The sequence below is a fragment of the Neopelma chrysocephalum genome, unplaced genomic scaffold, assembly GCF_003984885.1.
Source record: "Neopelma chrysocephalum unplaced genomic scaffold, ASM398488v2 Primary Assembly neopelma1_25, whole genome shotgun sequence".
Classification (NCBI taxonomy): domain Eukaryota; kingdom Metazoa; phylum Chordata; class Aves; order Passeriformes; family Pipridae; genus Neopelma; species Neopelma chrysocephalum.
In genome coordinates this window covers 518,180-537,292 of record NW_020897694.1, presented here as the reverse complement: position 1 = coordinate 537,292, position 19,113 = coordinate 518,180, and positions in this window count along the sequence as shown.

Below are 19,113 nucleotides of genomic sequence, written 5' to 3'. Positions count from 1 at the left end.
ACTGGAATCGCGTCTAGCTTTTATTTTTCAGACTGCCTCTCCAACCCCATGCAATTCCTCAGCTGAGAAGTTTGAAAGGAAAATTTAAACAAACGTTATATACAATAGTCTGAAACTGTTGAAATCAGTGGGACAATAACAAAATTTTAGTGAATTGCAATATATTGAAAAAATTCTCTACTGACTGCAGTTTTGAAACCAAGTTCCAGTAGAGGGATATACTGAGCAACACCAAGTGCTAATACTAAAATTCCCACTGATTAGCTAACAGTATGACAGTGGTAGCCTGGTCTCATTGTCTCAACCTCAACAGCTTTCTTAAATATATAATTTTTTTTTCTTCTTCTTTGAGATGGGCTTCAAAGATTATATGGGATTGGGAAAGAGTTCCATTTGGTCTTACTTATGTTTTCCCCTAACTGGAAGGAGGACATCCCCTGGGACCCTAGAACACTTCTTTTATGGCTCGCTCTGTGCTGTAGACAATTTCAATCTGCTCAGGCAAATCTTGTCCATATGAGTGAAGAGCAGAAAATTGGCAACATTCAGAAAATAGTTAGAGAACTAAGAAAAGTCTTCAGCGAAGCTCTTTATCTGACTGAATAAATTAATGTAATTAAATTTCAGATAATAAAAATTGCTTTATTACAAATAGACTCCAAATACATGTCTGATCACATGCAGATGTGTATTGCTACATTGTACCTACTTATGTACCATAATATACCTGGCTATATTATGATCTTCCAAGACATGATTTATCTTATTAAGTGGTTATCTACTTTTAGACAGATTAATTTCAGTGCAAAAATTCCTGATTTTTCTCTGCTGTTTTTTAAAGAAGCAGAAGGTGACTAGTTATAAATAAAGACATTTTAGGTTTAGATATTCTTCTGCTTACCAGCTTTGGTTGGTAAGCTGAACAACTGGTTAACAAAGTGAAAATATGCATTCAGTCTATTAACTCAATTGGTATACCTTAGTTGGTATGCAGCATAAATTCCAAGTGTGGAAAAAAATTGTAATAGATTACTCTTAATGTAGATAACAGAATAGCAAAATTCAAGGTTTAGATTATTTCCCTTAACTTTAGCAATATACAATTAAATCCCCTAAATCTGAATTAGTCCCTCTCATATACCTATACAGTAAGTGGTAAAACCCATCTACGTTAAAGGGCAAATTTATCTAAATGGGAAAGAATTCTTGAATAATAAAATCATTTACTCTAGAGGTTTTTCTTTTTCTTGATCTACTTAATAAAACTACAAATAAGTTACTGAGTAAAATGACTCTCCTATAATTGAATATTTAGGATAAACCAGGTAGATCTGAATGCATTAAACTTAAACAGGATGTCAAACACACTGTGCAAGGAAGAAAACACTGATTTTTCTTTGGTTTTCTTTCTTTGTGATATTGATGAAGACTGTGATTTACAACTGGAACAATTTATCAAATTCATTGTGGGATTCTGCAGGACTGAACAATTAATTTTTATACAGACACTTTCAAAAATAATTATATCTTCTGATATTGATATATATCAGAAAAAATAATTTATTGATATATGCTCCTGTTATGTTATCCTCATAATTTATTACACCATCTAAACATGCACAAAGATGGATATTCTGAAAACCTGTTTACTGTGTCTGTACAAATAAACAGATAATTCTCTGTCCACCTACATGCAGGGGTTGTAATTATATTTTTATTTTTTATTATTTTGACCTTGAATTAATGTCAAAACTATTGAAGTATATCTGTGTTACACCCACTCCCCTAAAAACTTCCTAGTTTAATCACATTTACAGCTGTACTGGGTGTGTGGTCCAAATAAGGATCTTATAAGCCATTTGTAAAACCTTTCTGCTTCTTTTAACAGGAAAAAACTTGGATCATGGTACTTGGGTTTTCAGTGTTATTTCTGAAGTTTTTTCTTTCATTACTATCTGAAGGTCAACAGACACAAAACTGACTAATATCTTTTACTAGTCTTAATAGTACATTTTATCTGAGGAAAATTGATGCCTAAATTTAATTTCCTATACCCCTAAAAGAGTGCTTAATCTAAAGTATATTGAAATAGTTGGAAATATTTTAAAATTATTGAAAATCTTACCATTGGTAACAATAGCTTTTGGATCAGTGATTGAGAAGCCTGAGCATCTTCATTTTCAAAAGCTGTGTGTGTCTGCATGTTCTCCTTGATGTCAGGAGTTTAAATGGAAAATAAATTACCAATCTTGTCTAAACACAGTAAATAAAACAAATAATAAGGCAAACTACTTATTAGAGGGAGATCAATACTGACCTCTTTTTGAGAAACTTATTATTTTTTTGGTTTTCTGTCATTATTCTTTGAAGTAACTTGTATAGATTTGTTCTCCTTTTCCCTGAGCATTGCATAAGCTACTGAAAAGCAGTGATAGGGAAGCACGAGCTAGAGAAGAACTGATCTGCCAGCAACTGTCTAGGACTTCAAAGCTTTTTTCCTAAAAAAAGATAAGCTTCATAGAAAGAAGAAAAAAAACAAACCCCATATGTGTAAATATCATGGTAACAGCTGTAGACACCCTCAAGTGTAGGATACCTTTTATAACTTGTCGTACTGAATTGTATGTATTTCTACCTACTTACACAAGTAGTAGACTCAGCAGCTAAAACATATTTCTCTGCATATATATTAGTTCTATTGAAATACAGAGTCTTAGCTAGACTAATTTGAGCCACCTTTTTTTGTTCTATTATGCCTCTTAAAGTAAAACATTATATTAGTAAACTAAATGAAACCTCCACTAACTAAAGTAGACAAAAGAAGAGCAAATTGAAAGAAATTAATTCTGAACCAGAAACTGCACGTGCAGAGAAAAAGAAACACCAGAAAAAAAAGAGCTTCCATTTTTTGTGAGGTATTCCGGACTTAGCCAAAGCCATGACATCTTGACCCAGTGTGTCAGAGTCACTCACCTGCTAAAGAAGACCAAAATTAACAGATGTCTAAGATGATAAGGAAATGAATTATTAAAAGATGAAGGATCAGGCAGGACAGAGACTACAACCTGCTCTTGGGAAGCATCATTTAATGACTAATACAACCACAAAAACTGGGACCATACCAGATTATTTACTGTGGACAAAAAGGTGGGAGACTGTCACTTCAGATAATGAGGAAGAATGTGGAGGCTGACTGAGCACCCTGAAGTTTAGAGATGCACAAAGCAGATTAGTTTTTGAAGAAGGAGGAAGGAAAAGACCAGATAGAGCATGGGGGACATTTAGGTGTATAGTTTAAACTGTGTATGTATGATGATACTGTCATAATCTTGTGCTTTCACTTTATTTTTGAGACAGAGATCTAACCTCTGCCTGTGAACTCTCTACTTTTAAGGTCTGTTTATATACTGAAAATAACTATAATGTATTATCTGCCACTGTTTCTGCTAGGTCAGCTGTGATTCTAAGTAAATAACAGAGGAATGGTTTGGAGCAACTTGGCAGAGCGCTGGCTGAATTAGGAGGTGCCTGGATAATATTTTTTTACCTGGACTCTGGATACAAATTCTCATGTATCATGTACACTGTAAGATATGCACATAGGCTTTATTTAAGTGGACAATTTTCTTCTAACTGTAGAGGTCATTAGCAACAGGACATGTCAAGTATGTGATCTGCTGATTTACTGATTGACAAGCTTTAAGACCCTAGGCTCTTCTCACAAGCTCATCGAAGGGGATTTACATTAGAAATCTACAAGGCTCTAAAAAAATCTGCTTGATGGATTCATTAAAAGGGCCTTCAGTTCTTTTATATACTGAGACCCCACACAGGAAAAACACTATGATTCTTTTCAAGGGGTCAAAATAACACAGTTTTACTGGCAAACTAAGGAAAATAAGGGAACTTGGCAAAAGTTTAAAGCAAGCATTCAATCAACATAAGGCATTTCACAAAGCATTGATTAGCAAAATCCACGCCATCTAGGTTTAAGTTACCCAAGTATCAAGAAGAGGAAATTAGGACAAGAGGAACAAGTAAAGAGAGAGAAAGAGAGAGTCAATTATGTCTGCTGCCTTGGATCTAGTGTAGATCCAGCTACTGGAAGTCCAGGAAGGGTAGGGCTGTGAACACTTGGAGGCTGCATGGTGCTGACTTTATTGTTTTGGACTCCTGTGGCCACCCTCCCCAGATGGATCTTCTGGTGTGCCAGCCCTTCTGGGACTGGGTTAGGGGCTCCAGGGGGTGTGGTGTGGGGCAGTGTTCCCCGTGTGCAATTGACTGACAGCTGCACCAGTGGCTTTCAAGGAGGTGAGGTATGGGGGAGGACAGAGCATAATCCCACCTTGGCAGAACCCTATCTGTCCCCTCCCACACACTCAGAAGTGTTTCAAGCCAGTAATAACTTTAATAACTTTTCTTTTTTATTCACTCACACAAGTGCAGCTGTATTACTAGACGATGCTATGCATACGATGATGAATGGATTTTGTGAGAGGTGAAGGCAGGATGTTGATTGGCCTGAGGCTAGAATTCTCTTCCAAAATTTAAACATAAAAAGAAAAGAAAAGGAAAAAAATATCTAAATGTAGGTGTGTATACATGATCTACATATCTAAACTCCCATTATTGGCAATAATGATGTAGGGCTCAAGTCTAGTGAACACAGAAAGTTGTATAGATTAGGGTACCCTTTGCAGTCTACAGTCACTGAATCACCAGTCATTAAATAAAGTTCCTAATCATTTCAGAAAATGGAGCTGGATAACTAATCATCTCAATGAATGCAGATAACTTTTTGAGGACCAAATTAATCTTTCTAGTCAACGTTGCATGTTCTGACTTTATTAACTATAGTGCAAGCCCACACCTCTAACTGTCATTGAGAGACTGTGTAAGATTCAGTTGCCTGAACATTCTGAAATTTTGCGGTATTTGAGGCATTTACATAGTAGGTCTGGCAGATGTGACACAGAGCCTGCAGGAGGCCATGGCCTTCTGGAGAGGCAGATAGAGATCTGGCAGCATCTGATATGTTTTCCTAAGTGGAGATGCACTCTACAATCTGTGTGTGCAGCAAACTCTAAGCCAGAGTCAAAGGTAAGTAGCATGATCTGGAAGCTAGGAATGGTGATACTACTGTTTTGAGTCCTGTTACTGCAGAAACAGGAATGTGAGAGTCAGCTACTGGAGGGATTATAGGTCTAAGCCAAGCACTGCAGAGGTTGGGATCTGAGAATTAGCTACTGGGGGCACTGTAGATATGGACCAGCTGCTAAATATGCCATTTTATGAGTTTACAGGAAGTGAGAAGAAATATGAGTGCCATAAATTGAAGAGTATGTCCAGGTGCCAGTGGATGGGAAGGCTGGGTATCTAAGGCCAGCTACTGTCCAGTTACTGGTGCAATCCATATTTTGCTATACAAACTTACATATATTACATTAGCAGACCACTTCTGATCATCTAGAGACAAGGAACAGGACTGAGCCATCAGTGCTATTCACACATGTGAGTGCTGTTGGCAAATAAGTGGATGCTTGTAAGATAATGTCTTCTGCCTGTGTGTGGCCAGATGTGCCTGTCCATTGTGCCAATGAGTACGTACACATCTACTAGGAAAACATGCACAGCCTTGTTTCTGGTGGCACATGGAGAGTCAAAGCAACCTTGCATCTACTGGGTGAGAGGTTAGGCAATTCCTAATAGTTTCAAATTAAATATGTGAATCATTTTAGACTATAATAGAAACTACACCTTTTCCCAGAGCTAGTTTTAAGATAATCAACATTTTGCACATTCTATATTACGACACTTGGTGTATTGTAAAGTATTAGACTCTTAAATAATAAATGTTCAGGTTCTTAAAAACTTAGATTGGCACATCTAAACAGAACTAATAGAGCATAATTTTCCTATAAGGGACTTAAATTAAACACTCAGATATTAAAAGCATTTTTATGTATAAAATTGTATACAGATATCACTCTATTTTATTCCTAATTTCAGATTCCCAGTTTCTCCCACTTTCTAGAGAGCGGTAATAGTAATTATATAATGTTTTAAATCCACCGTATGGATGATTTTCTTGCCTACTTTAAAAAATATGACCATAGAAACCGAATATTGCTGATGGTGAGATGAAAGATGCTTTAATTAAATTTCAATTATAGTATCATGGCATATATCAGGTTGGAAGGGAACCATAAATATTGAGTTCAACCCCTGCCCCTCAAAAGACACCTAAAACTAAATTATATGATTAAGAGAAAGTCCAGATGCTCTATGAACTCTGATAGGTTTGGGATTATGTCTATGTTTTTAAATATTTGGTTTTCTCTACTGCCAAAATGTATAGTAAACACACCTATCAGTGGCTTCATCAATTATCTGTTGAGTATTTAGCAGTCTGCTGTAATGTTTCATGTTTCTTTATAAATTCACTCATTTCATGTATGAAACCACTTCAGCTCACTCACTAATGTGTCAGGGTAATAAAGTAATACCGTTCTTTTTTCTGGAAAGAAAATCTGAATAATATCATGAATATATAAAAAATATACTTCTATTCTTATTAGTTCTGTTTTATATTGTCTTTTTCACAAATGCCATTATACAATATAATTTTACGTTAACATCTTCATCTCCATACTTTTCATTACCTGTGAAATGTCTATGAATTGTGCCTTATGCTGACATTATCATAGAATCATAGAATATGCTGAGTCGGAAGGGATCTATCAGGATCATTGAGTCCTAATCCTGGCCCTACGCAGGACTCCCCACACATTGAGTGCTACCTTGAATCCTATGTTCAGTTTTGAGTCCCCTCACTACTGAGGTGCTGGAGCGTGTTCAGAGAAGAAGAAATTAGTGAAGTGTCTGGAGCACAAATCTTATGAGGAGAGGCTGAGGGAACTGGCTTTGATTAGCCTTGAGAAAAAGAGGCTTAGGAATTTTTTCTTCAACAGAAGGGTTGTCAGGATTGAAATAGACTGACTAGGAAAGCAGTCGAGTCGCCTTCCCTGGAGGCACTAAAAAGATGTGTAGATATATCATGCTTGGTTTGTACATGATTTAGCTGTGGACTTGGTAATGTTAGGTTTGTGGTTGGACTCAATGATCTTAAAGGCCTTTTACAACCTAAATGATTCCATGATTCATACTAACCTCCATAGAAGAGGAGAAGGGTTTCCTGGTAGAAAAATACAGATCTTTGTTCCTGTCTCTTCTATCACTGTCTTGTCAAGTAATTAATAATATATTAGGTCTTTCTCAGATCAGGACATCACTTATGGATGCTACATATTCTGATTGTCACACAAAGCTTTGCTAGGACATGAGACATAATCCAACCTGCTTTGAATGTAGCTACTCTATACTCTTATGTTTCTTTGTTGTGCAAATCTTTTTTGGCTTTAAGATCTTATTTTCCCCTGGGATTAAGGCCATTTTCTGAAACGTTATTAAGTAGACCTTGTAAAAAATTTTCATCAGAAACATTTTTTTAACAGAAAAGGATTTTTGAACTGTCCAAAAAGATTGTGTTTCTCTGATTTTTGGAAAATATATATATATATGAAAACCATAAAACTTATACATTTACCTAGGACACTACTGGATTAATTAATGTGTGACTCCCAAAATATGAAAGAAAAAATAGAAATTTGAAGATTCAGTAGTAACTAATTCCAACTCTTCTCTACATTTGCCACCAGAATCAATAGTCTTTATAATGAGAGAACCAAAGCAGAAGCAAGAATATTAGTTAAGTCAGTCATAAGAGAACTTTCTTTTTCACAATAAAACAGTCTGCCATAAAACTAATTCATTTTTATAAACTAACTGTAAATCTCATATTCAGTTACAGTGATTAGCAACTTTTACATGAATACTTGGACTTAAAGCAAATGAGTAAAATTATAAAGCATTTTGTGTAATTAAGAAAAAAGCAGTTTAATAGAACATTGCCATATAATCCATGTTTCCTGCTTGAGAACTGAATATATTACACAGCATTTGGAGAAGAACAGGAAACCATGAACAAGTGACAATATTTCATTCTGTTGACATTTTCTCATTCCTCTGGTGGAAATATGTTCATAATAAGTTGTTTTATTCTTTTGATGAGAATTGTAATATTTATTTTTTAGCTTATATCCCTGAGTCATGGGGGGGGGTGTTTCTTTGTTGGTTGGTTTTTGTTTTACGTTTCTGTGACAAAATGATTTATTTGTTTGCTTGCTTGTTTGTTTGTGTAATTAAACTGGAATTAATTATTTTTAGAAAACTAAAGAGCAACTGTAGCAAAAAGAGGATACCAAAGTAGGTGATAGTTTAAGGGGTTTAAGTGTCTTCAAAATGTATGGCAATTTCCCTTTCAGGCTGTGATCTCACAGCCTCACAGCTCTGCTAGAACTAGCAGTAAGTTAAATGCTAGGTTGGAAACTAACAAAAATATTGTTAATGGACAAGGCTTTTGGGGCATGTTCTTATTCTTTGTGTTTCTTTTACTTACAGTAATCTAAAACGAAAAATTTGAAGGTAGGAGCAAACTTTCTTATGAAATTAGCCTTTACTGCAGCTTAGATGGCTGCGTGGATATCTAACTTTTTCTGGGCTTTTTTGTCATTTTTTCTACTGTCTGGAGAGAAACAGGCACCTCACAGGGCCCCTCAATCTACCTAAATTAGACACCTGCCTTAAAATATGGTAAATGGTTCACTGGTGATGAATTGACTGCAGAAAAAATTGTGGTTGATTAGTTGTGTGTAGACAACTGAAGATTTAACTTAGCTCTATTTTAAAAATCTAACACTTGCAGAATTGTAGAGAGAATGTCAATGATGAGACTTCAGCACTGTACTTTCCAATAGCTGAAAACAGATGTGTTAAATTTCAGCATGTTCTTGATCCATTTTATTAAAGCTCAAATTCAAGCTTAAGGTTGGTGATTTAGTAAAGTATGTCAGATCTTTCTCTGAAAGGACTATTTTCCTTAATATTTTAAATATTCCTGATTCTGTTTGACTTTACAGTACATCAGATCTCCTCTGTCTTTTTATAGAGCTTTCACTTAGAAAATTCATAAATGAACTTGAGGGAATAGTTAAGGGATGTTAAGAGCAGCCTCTTTCTCCAGCTGCTCTATCCCAGTACCCCTTCTGCCCTGCTGTTTGAACCCAGCCTGGTGTGTGTTCACACACACAATTCCACATGTACACACATGCACGTGCAGAGACACACACACACACACACACACACACACGTACACAGGACTGTAGCCTCAGACAAGGTACTGCCCACAGCAGCACCCACATTTGGGACTCACAGCAGACACAGGCACAGATGGACATGTCCCCTCCTCCTGTTGGGCTGGCAGAGACAGAAGGTCACTAGTGCAGCACACACTTAAATCAGTGAACTCTCAAAATGACTATCTGACCTGCTCTCCCTCAGGTTGTTCAACATGTCTTAATTCTGACAATAATTCATCCACAAAACCTCAAGAATAGTCTAAAGATTCGAGTGTATATATAAAATACAAAAAAATTAATGACTTGGCCACTGAAACATATGTAAATATTTTCTTAAACAAAAATAAAAAAAGACATGAGAAAGAGTTTATGTTTTCTTATACTAACTCTGTATTATTTGTGTTCAGTTCAAATTAACAATCCTACTGAATTTTAGGACAATTTGACATAAACTCTTCTAAGGACAATCTTCTGAAATAAAATGTTTCTCATTTTCAAAAACAGATGTTAGAATAGGATTACAAAAAAAAAAGGCTTAAAATTGGGGTTTAATTTTAAAGAGTTGAATAATTTAGCAGGCTTCAGAAAAGAAAAACAAAACAAAAAGACACCAACCAAAAAAGCCTCCTGAAACCCCAGGATTCCTTACCCAAACAATGGAAAACAAACAATGCAAAAGACTTCAGGCAGACTGCTTTCCTATTACTATTACTGAAATATCTCAAATTAGGTAGTGTTTCAAATTAGGTACTGTCTTGAAGTGTGGGGTTTTGCAGACTAAGGGAAACTGTCAAGATTCCTACATGGTGATATATACCTTGTAATCACAGGCCTCTCTGGTAGCAGCAAAGTACATTCAGTATAATAAGAAATAGTCAGCTGTTTTAAGATTAAAGTAAAAATGAAAGATAAGAGTACATTTGAAAATTGTAATTCACTCTTACAGATATATAATATGGTTCTTTAAGATCTGAAGATTAAATAAAATGTATTGAATTTATATATACTGAAAACAGTTCTATGTATAGAAGTCTTTATATGTCATTTTGAAGGAAAGCTTAGGAGGGAAAAGCTGAAGAAATAGAGATGCAACACCGCATTTGGTTTTTTCAGTGATAGCTTGACTTTTCAGGTAAAAATGACCCAAAAGTCAGCAATAAAAAAGCTTCCGCTCTGTTTTGTCTTATTTCAGGATATAAGATGTACATTATTAAAAAAAAATAGAAAAGAAAGATGGGAAGGTAAGGTTAGGGAAGGGAAGGTTAGGGAAGGGAAGGGAAGGTTAGGGAAGGGAAGGGAAGGTTTGGCAAGGTTTGGGAAGGGAAGGTTTGGGAAGGGAAGGTTTGGGAAGGGAAGGGAAGGGAAGGGAAGGGAAGGGAAGGGAAGGGAAGGGAAGGGAAACCTTTAAATTACAGAAATGTGTAGGGATAAATAGACAGTAGTTTTGTTTGTCTCTTTTCTGTAAACAGAAAGAAAATAACAGTTGTATAGTCCATGATGACTTTCCAGGGCTTTTTGTGACCATATATAATTTCCTTTTGCTATAGGCTGTAAGATATCTTCCTGTACTTATTAAATCAAATGTTACTGTTTGAGCTAGTGGTACACTTATTTTCTAGACTTCTGTTGTTCTTTTTGATTTTTTTCTTGCTTGACAACTGACATATGCACTCTACTTTAAATTTAAGGTTACTGTTACATATTTTTGAAACTTTCAACAGTTAGGTCAGTCAAGGAGCAATAAAATTGAAAAATATCATTTCTCTAGAATAATTTCAGAAACACATTCCATGGAGATTTGCCTTCCCAAAAACTCATGCATTTTTATTTTTATGTTTTTTCCAATGCCCAGAAGCATTGCTGGATGTTATTTGGAAACAATAACACTAAAATAACCTGTATATATTTACTATCTCTAGGAGTTTTCCACTGGAACACAAAAGTAGAATATACAAGTAAAGATAAGGTGATTCCAGTGGTCATCTTGGTATACTTGATTGTGAAGATATTTTTGTCTATATTGTACCATTTTTTTGTCTCTCTTTTTGAAGTTTCCCTTCCCAAGGCTCTTATTATTTACTTATTACAATTCTTTTGCATATCTTAAACACAAGACAAACTGTAATAGGTTGAGAGTAATTTCACCTTCCTCTCCCTGTTCCTAGTGAGTAACAAGAATATCTATACTGGCTTAGTAACCTTAACCAAGATTTAAATTATTGCATTAGGCTTTACTGTGAAGGAGGATTTAACACACGCGTGGTCATTAATGGTAATTCACCTCTTTGATTCAGTATTCATCAGTGCATTGACTTCAGACTTGTTCTTTCCCAATAGCTGCACATGTAAAATGTTTCCAGTTTATTCTTCTGTTTCTACTGCATGTTTAGGTTATAGTCCTTTCTCCTTCCACAAGGAGAAGGAGATAGCAGAAAATGCTCAGCTAGAAAAGATCAATCAGAAAGGTAGAATCTTGTGATTTGGAAATATCTGTATGTTATTTCCTTCCTTGAATTTCCTATAACTTTCCCAAGCAGGGAAAATGATCAGAGAATCATAGAATGGTTTTGTTTGGAAGGGACCTTAAAGAGCATCTATTTCCAACCCCTTGCTATGGGCAGAGACAGCTTCCACTACATCAGGTTGCTCACAGCCCTATCCAACCTGGCCTTGAACTCTTCCAGGAGTGATGTATGATGAATGATGGAATTAACCTTGTTTGGTTTTAGAATCATAGAATCATTTATGTTGGAAAAGATCCTTGAGATGATAAAGTCTAACCGCAAACCTGGCACTATCCAAGTCCACCACTAATCCATGTCCTTAAGTGCCACATGTACAAGCTAATAAGCCTCTAAAGGTTGGGCTTAAAGGTCTTGGAGGTCTTTTCCAACCTTAATGATTCTATGATTTGAAAAATTATTTTAGAAGGATTGCTGAAAACATCAACCGCATATTTATTTCATAGTCCACCTTTAAAAACATACTATTTTTGCCATTTTCCCATCTACGTATAAGCCAATGTATAACTTTCTTCATCTTACCTGGGATATCATACTGGCCAGTAATCTGAATGATCAGAATCAAAAGCAATGACTGATTATTCCTGGTATCTCTACATTTACTATAAAATCTACACTGTATTCTTTACTCATTTTGAATACAATTTATTTCACCCATCTTCAAGCACATGGAGTTAGACGTCTAGTTCAATTCCATTTTCTAGTCTTTTTCTGTGCACAGAGGACAACTTGTTTCTATAAGGGAAGAGATTAAATCCTATGAGAAGTTTAAGATATGTGGAAAGAAGTTTTGCCACAACTCTCATGACAATGTAGGATAATAAAATTTGCTTCAGTTGCAGAAAAAGATTCATTATATTGCTCCAATTGTGTTATGAAATGTCTTACAATTCTATAAAGCCCCTCAGGTTTAATACCTAATTCTGAACAGGAGTTCTTTCACAAACTCAGAGGAAATAATTTACATGACTTTGGTGCCAATGATGTTGTTGGATTCCCTGTCCCACATATGCCTTTTGAATATAATTGAAAACTAGCAGTTTCTGTAACTGCATTACTTTAAAAGACCTACATAAAACAAACTGGGGATTGAGATCAGCTACATTCTTGGTAAGTCCTGTGGATCACAGAGGACTGCCTCTCCTCAAATCCCTTAGCAATGTTTATTTCCTATACCTTAATTAATATAGAGTAGGAAAAAAATATTTTGATAGAAAGAAATGTGATACTGAAGACAATTAAGTCATGCTGAGAGAAAAAAAAGCTGAATATATCAAAAGCAGTTAGAAACACATTCTATTTTTTTTATTACTTAGCCATACAATAGAGGGAGACCCTAAATGGCACAAAACCACGCAGACATTTACTTTAATATTGTCAAGAAGATCTAAAAAGCCTGAGCGTAGATTATTTTATGTAGTCCTTAGCCCTCCAAAACAGGGAAGAAGCAACTTTCGCTCAATGTGTCAAAAAAAACACCCCAACCTAATAGTGTTATCTACAATTTTATTTTAATTTCCTGACACTTTGAAGTATTTTAAGCCTATTACTGCAATAATGATGCTATGATCCGATTAGTGAGAGAATTAAGACAGAATTAAGGTGCAAACAAGACCATATGCAGAAGCCAATAATACAGATTTTATTTAACAGCAAATGTGAGGTAGAAAGAGATAGAAAGAAATAGGAAATGGGGAGGGGGGAGTCAGGGCAGGGAGACAGAGACAGAGAGATCAAGCAGAAGATAGTCATCACTCATGAATCCAGCAGCATCCCATTGGTCCTTCACCCTGGGCTTCTTTGTGCTGGAGGTCCCAGAGTGGTTCTTCCAGGGATACCACCTTTATACAGTCCAAGTTCTGGGTATCCACAGGTTGGTTGTAGATGCCATTCTTATGGGGTATGTGTATGAGCAGTTACTTCTTTCCTACAGTGGGAATTTTTGTCCAGATACCAGGATGTGCTAAACAGATCTCGCCTCTGCCAGGCCTGGAATTAGCGCCTGCCTGTTGCAAATTCCTCCCTTCTGTGCTTATCTCAAGTTCCCGCTGTGGTGGCTTATCTTATGGCAAGTTTCTTCTGTGGCCTTGACAGTGTTTGAGACAGTCAACTGTGCTCTTAAGCCCTCATAAATGATTAACCCAGTGGTGATGGCATCTGTTAGTTTCAGAAAACTAGAATGACTTTCATATGATGAGGATTTTCTGTAGTTACATATAATTCGATAAAATGCAGGTGGCAGTAGCCAGATATTATTAAAACAAACATCTTTCATTCCTTTGGGTAACAGCAGAACTTAGTCTACTTTTGGACAATGACAAGTCTTTGTTCTTTCTTTTGCTATGGATTTATGCAAATTTCATCAAGGATTTTTATTAAGTTCCCTCTGAATTAAACTTCACTGTAAAAAAAATCTGACTATCAAAAAAATCCTTGAACTTAACTAGCACTCTGAATTCTTTATTCACAAATTTCAAGTTAAATACTGCTTCCCTTTTAGTTTTCTACAAAATGTTAAAAATAGAATAATTTCTTTGAGGGAGAACTAAATTGAAAGTATCTCCAATCTAATGATAATTTATTGGGAAGAAACTTATTTTTTCTCAATACCATCATGCACAAAAACAGGTGTTACATACTGCTCTGCTATCCATGAACTGCCTAATTAAAACTGAACTTAAAAAAAAAGAAAAGAACTGAGGGGAAGCAACTTCTATAAGGAAAATAAGCAACTGGCAGGAATTTTAACTTGACTTAAGTAGAACCTAATTTCAAATTATTTGGGCTTGATCTATCAAAAAGATATTGAATCTTAAAAAGTCAAATGCTCACCCCCTTCAAAATATATTAACTTATTGTTAAGAAATTAATTTCCTACAAGCAATTTATTTTCTTGTCAGGCTAGGGAGGGAGCATGACACCTTTTCTCACTATTTTTTAGTGATGTAAAAGTAGTTCTGCCGAAGAAACTTTAAGTGGGGTGAAGTGTGTATCACAAATTGTTCCTACTTTTGAATGTGGTAATTTACGGCAATGAATAGGGTTTTGCTGGAAAGGCTTCCTAGGAGTTAACTTCTTGGAGATTATTACTTGAGCACAGCAGATCACATACAGATATTATTACCTTATTACACATATATACTGGATGAGCCTCATCACCACCTATAAAGCTAGAACACTTATATACAGATGGTGTAACTGACAGTAGCTGAGAGCTTTCACTTAGAAAACTAACATTAACCGTTCTTGGTAAATCCCATCTTACTGTTGTTTCTACATATATTGGTGAATCTCCAGAGGGTACTCAAAAAAGTTTTATGCAAGCTAAATTGAAGATTCTGTCACTCCTGTCATTGTTTTGACAAGCTAAATCAAACATTTTTTTGAATGTTGATGGCGAGCACTTCCAATTTTTAAAATGATCCCACAGGGAATATAACTAAATTGACTTTTTAGAGGACTTCTTTAGATATTGATAATATAAAGACGGAAAAAGTAAAAAGATGGGATTCGAACTCCTTCTTTTTTTAATGTACTCTTAGTCCTTGCATTCTAGTAGGGGGAACTGATGCATAATGTGTGTGTGGGGGGTTAATAAATTGAGAGGAACCTTTGAAAGAGAATGTAGAAGGAAAAACACTAAGTGCTCTAACATTTTGAGTAATTGGCAAGGAATGGAAATATCTAAATTAACTTGGCCTTTTCTTATGATTTTACAAATAAAAAGTCATTTTCTCTTTTACAATGGAGAAAATGGCACAAGGAATGGGAAATAGGTTTAAAATGTCCAGAAAACACATTACCTTCATTGAAATATCTGGGAAACTATCATGTAATGCAGTTGGTGTCACTCGAATCATTTAGCAATGCTATACTGGCACTAAACAGGGATTCAGGTCTCTCTGGCTATACTAGACTCTAGCAGGAAACTGGAGGTCTATAGAAGAAACATCCACATTTCAGTCAATAACTTTAGATGACCTTAATATTCAGGAAAAAGAAACAAAATTTTCAGTCATTATCCTTGCAAACCGTTTTAGATATGTAAGTTAGTCTAAAACATATAAGCTGATATCTATAGTATCTTAAGTTGGTATAAGAAGTATAATTCTCTCTATTGGCCATAAATAAAATCTATGTTGGCTAACTCAGATGTCATAGGTGTCTATACTTTAGATCCAATGTGGATTGTTTAGACGAATCCATGTGCCATAGTTTGCTGAGATTCACAACCTGTCTTCCCTCTGTCTTAGATCCTGTCCCTCAAAACTGATTCCAAGGTCAGCTTTTTAAGGAACTAGGTCCCTTCACAGCATCACAAACACTGTGAATTATCAGCTCTGAGCTTATGAGAAGATAAAAAAATTGCAACCAGGCTAGTAAGTGAGATGGATATGCCAGACTCATAAATACACATACTGTGATCTTCACAGCAAGACCTAAAAATCCAGGCTTTCTTTAATTACAAAATGAGAAAGTCTGGAGCTGTTATGCTGTGATTTTTAGGCACCAGATGTCCTGGAAAGGGAAAAAGAGTTTAGAAGCAAGAAAGTTTAAAATTAATTATCAACAGGAAGAAAGTATATACTCACACATGAACATATAAGTTCATCATTCTGAGTTTTCAAAATATAATCTTATTTTTGGACTTACAGTTAATCACACAATCAATGTTGCAGTGTCTTTTTGGTAGTGTAGATCTTTATTTAAAATATTTGAAGGTAAATGAAAAATTAGCTATTGATTTCCCCGGGTTTAAGAGTGCACTCTTTGAGTTGTATTTTTACATAAAATTTTCATATTCTTTATATATTATAGACACTGAGGAAAGAGCGAATAACAATAAGTAATCATATTGTTATATGATTTTTTTTTTCCTTGGAGCCCATGCGATACTTAATTTTCTCTTCAGCATTGTCGTTTGAACTCCTGCCCCAAAGTTTTTTTATTTATTTTGGGGTTAGAAAATATGATGCTGTTATTTCAAATGCAGTCATTGTATTGACCTGACAAAGAGGGCCCTCAGGACTTGTCTAGCCTGTTTGAGTCTGAGCTGCTAGTTTTAATTGTTATAGGAATTATACGGGAGAAGGTGACTATTGCCCAACTTGGTTTGTCTTAACTTTGGGATTTTCCTCTATGGTAAAGGTCTGACAATCCTATGTAGTCACTATGACAAAAAAACAAAAAACAAAACAAACCAAACAAACAAACACAAAAACCAAACCAAACAAAACAAAACCCAAACCCAAGCCCCTAAACATTAGACCTTTATAACTAACTGCTAAATAGTGCAAACAGCCAAATGTTTGCAAGGGAAACCAAGGGGAGAAAAAAAAGGTAAAAAGACTGTGATAAGAAAATCCATAAAAACAGCCCTAAATGGACCCAAAACAGGTAAACTTCCACCATGAGCATCATGTTCCTCCTGGCAAAGACCTAATGAAGCTGATCACTCCTCTTTCCCTATCCCCGTTCTTTGGGAGGAGTGAACTCAGAGGTGCCCGAGGAGTGAGCCTAATCTCAGGAAAAAGTGGTTGATGTTAGAAAGCCCATATCTTCACTGTATCAATGATTTATGAATATTAATGCAATTAATATTAGACCAATTATAGTTGTTTCTTGTGTTTAGACTGTTAAAACTTTGGTTAGACTAACAATAAAGGATACAACAAAATTTGCCCATTAAAAAGAAATTAAAAACAATTGTTTCAATAAATGACAATATCCTGTCTAAATTTCAAGAAAACCCCAATCTTCACTTAGGTAACTGTACTTCGTATTCATTTTCATGGTCCTTGACTCAGTTTACTTGAGAAAAGATATATTATTATTCCTTTTCTCTACAAAATTATAGTTGTCATTAAACATTTGGGGTTTTTTCCCTTTTAAAAAATTGTGCTTATTCTCCTTTGCTAGGGAATCTACCCTTTATTTAGGAATCTACTACTGCATGAGCTCTGTGGAAGAACACAAAAGTTACATTTAGGCTAATAAATTAAATATGTCTAGGACTGTTGTTTGCTGTTGAGGCCAGCTGGCATAGAACAGCTTGCATTCATACTATTAAATTCTCTTACTCTCCAAACAACATGGCCGCATCCTAATTCAGAATCCTTCTTCTTCTATGGTATCTCCCAGAACACTCTTGGAAACAATTCGGAAAAGTGTTACTTGGGGTATTGCATTTGTGTGGAAATATTTGGACAGTGGGTGGGGCTACAGGGGTGGCTACTGTGAGAAGTTGCTAGAAACTTCCAACATGCCCAGCAGAGCTAATACCAATCAGGTCCAAGGTGGACTCACTGCCGGTCAAGGCCAAGCCAATCAGCGATGGTGGTAGCACCTTTGGGATAACAGAGTTAAGAAGTGGGAAAAGTTACTGTGCAAAGAGCAAACAACAGCCAGAGAGAGGAGGGAGAATGTGTGAGAGAAGCTCTGCAGGCATCAAGGTCAGTAATGGAGGAGAAGAGGTGCTCCAGGTGCTGGAGCAGAGATTCCCCTGCAACTCATAGTGAAGACCGTGGTGAGGCAGCCTGTCCCCCTGCAGCCCATGGAGGTCCACAGTGGAGCAGATATCCACCTGCAGCCCATGGAGGACCCAACAATGAAGCAGGTAGATCCCCAAAGGAGGCTGTGATCCCATGGAAAGCCTGCAATGGAGCAGGTTCTTGGCAGGACCTGTGGCCCCATGGAGAGAGGAGGCCACACTGAAGCAGGTTTGCTGCCAGGACTTGAGACCCTGCAGGGGACTCACACTGGACCAGTCTGTTCCTGAAGGTCTACATCCCATGGAAGTTTGTGAAAAACTGTAGCCTGTGAGAAAGACTCACATTGGAGACATTTGTGGAGAACTGTCTCCTGTGGCAGGGATCCTACACCCCTGCAGCCCAAGATGAAGATTATGGCAAGGCAATAATTGGTGAATGATCTCTCCCTCCCCTTGTCTCAACCCACAAGTCTTCTGTTGCAATTTTTCTACCCTATTGAGTTGAGGAGGGGCATGCTTTGGTGTACATCTGATGTCCAGACAGGGTGAATCCATCACCCTCAGTTCAGGCAAAACTGTGCCAGGTACTGTTCTTGCAATTGAACACTATAAGGAATTGATTTCTAGTGACGTGGAAATGGTAATACAGATTTAGCTTAAACATTTCATCTACCTGTACACTTACAAATTTATTTCATTGCATAATTAAATATTGTCCCACAATAATAAATGAACACCTCTCAATCATCTATGTAAGTAGCTGCTTTGCACAGTAGAAAAGTATATTTCTACTTACTATATTTCAATGACAGATAACTAAGGAAGAGAGGATGGGGCAAAAATC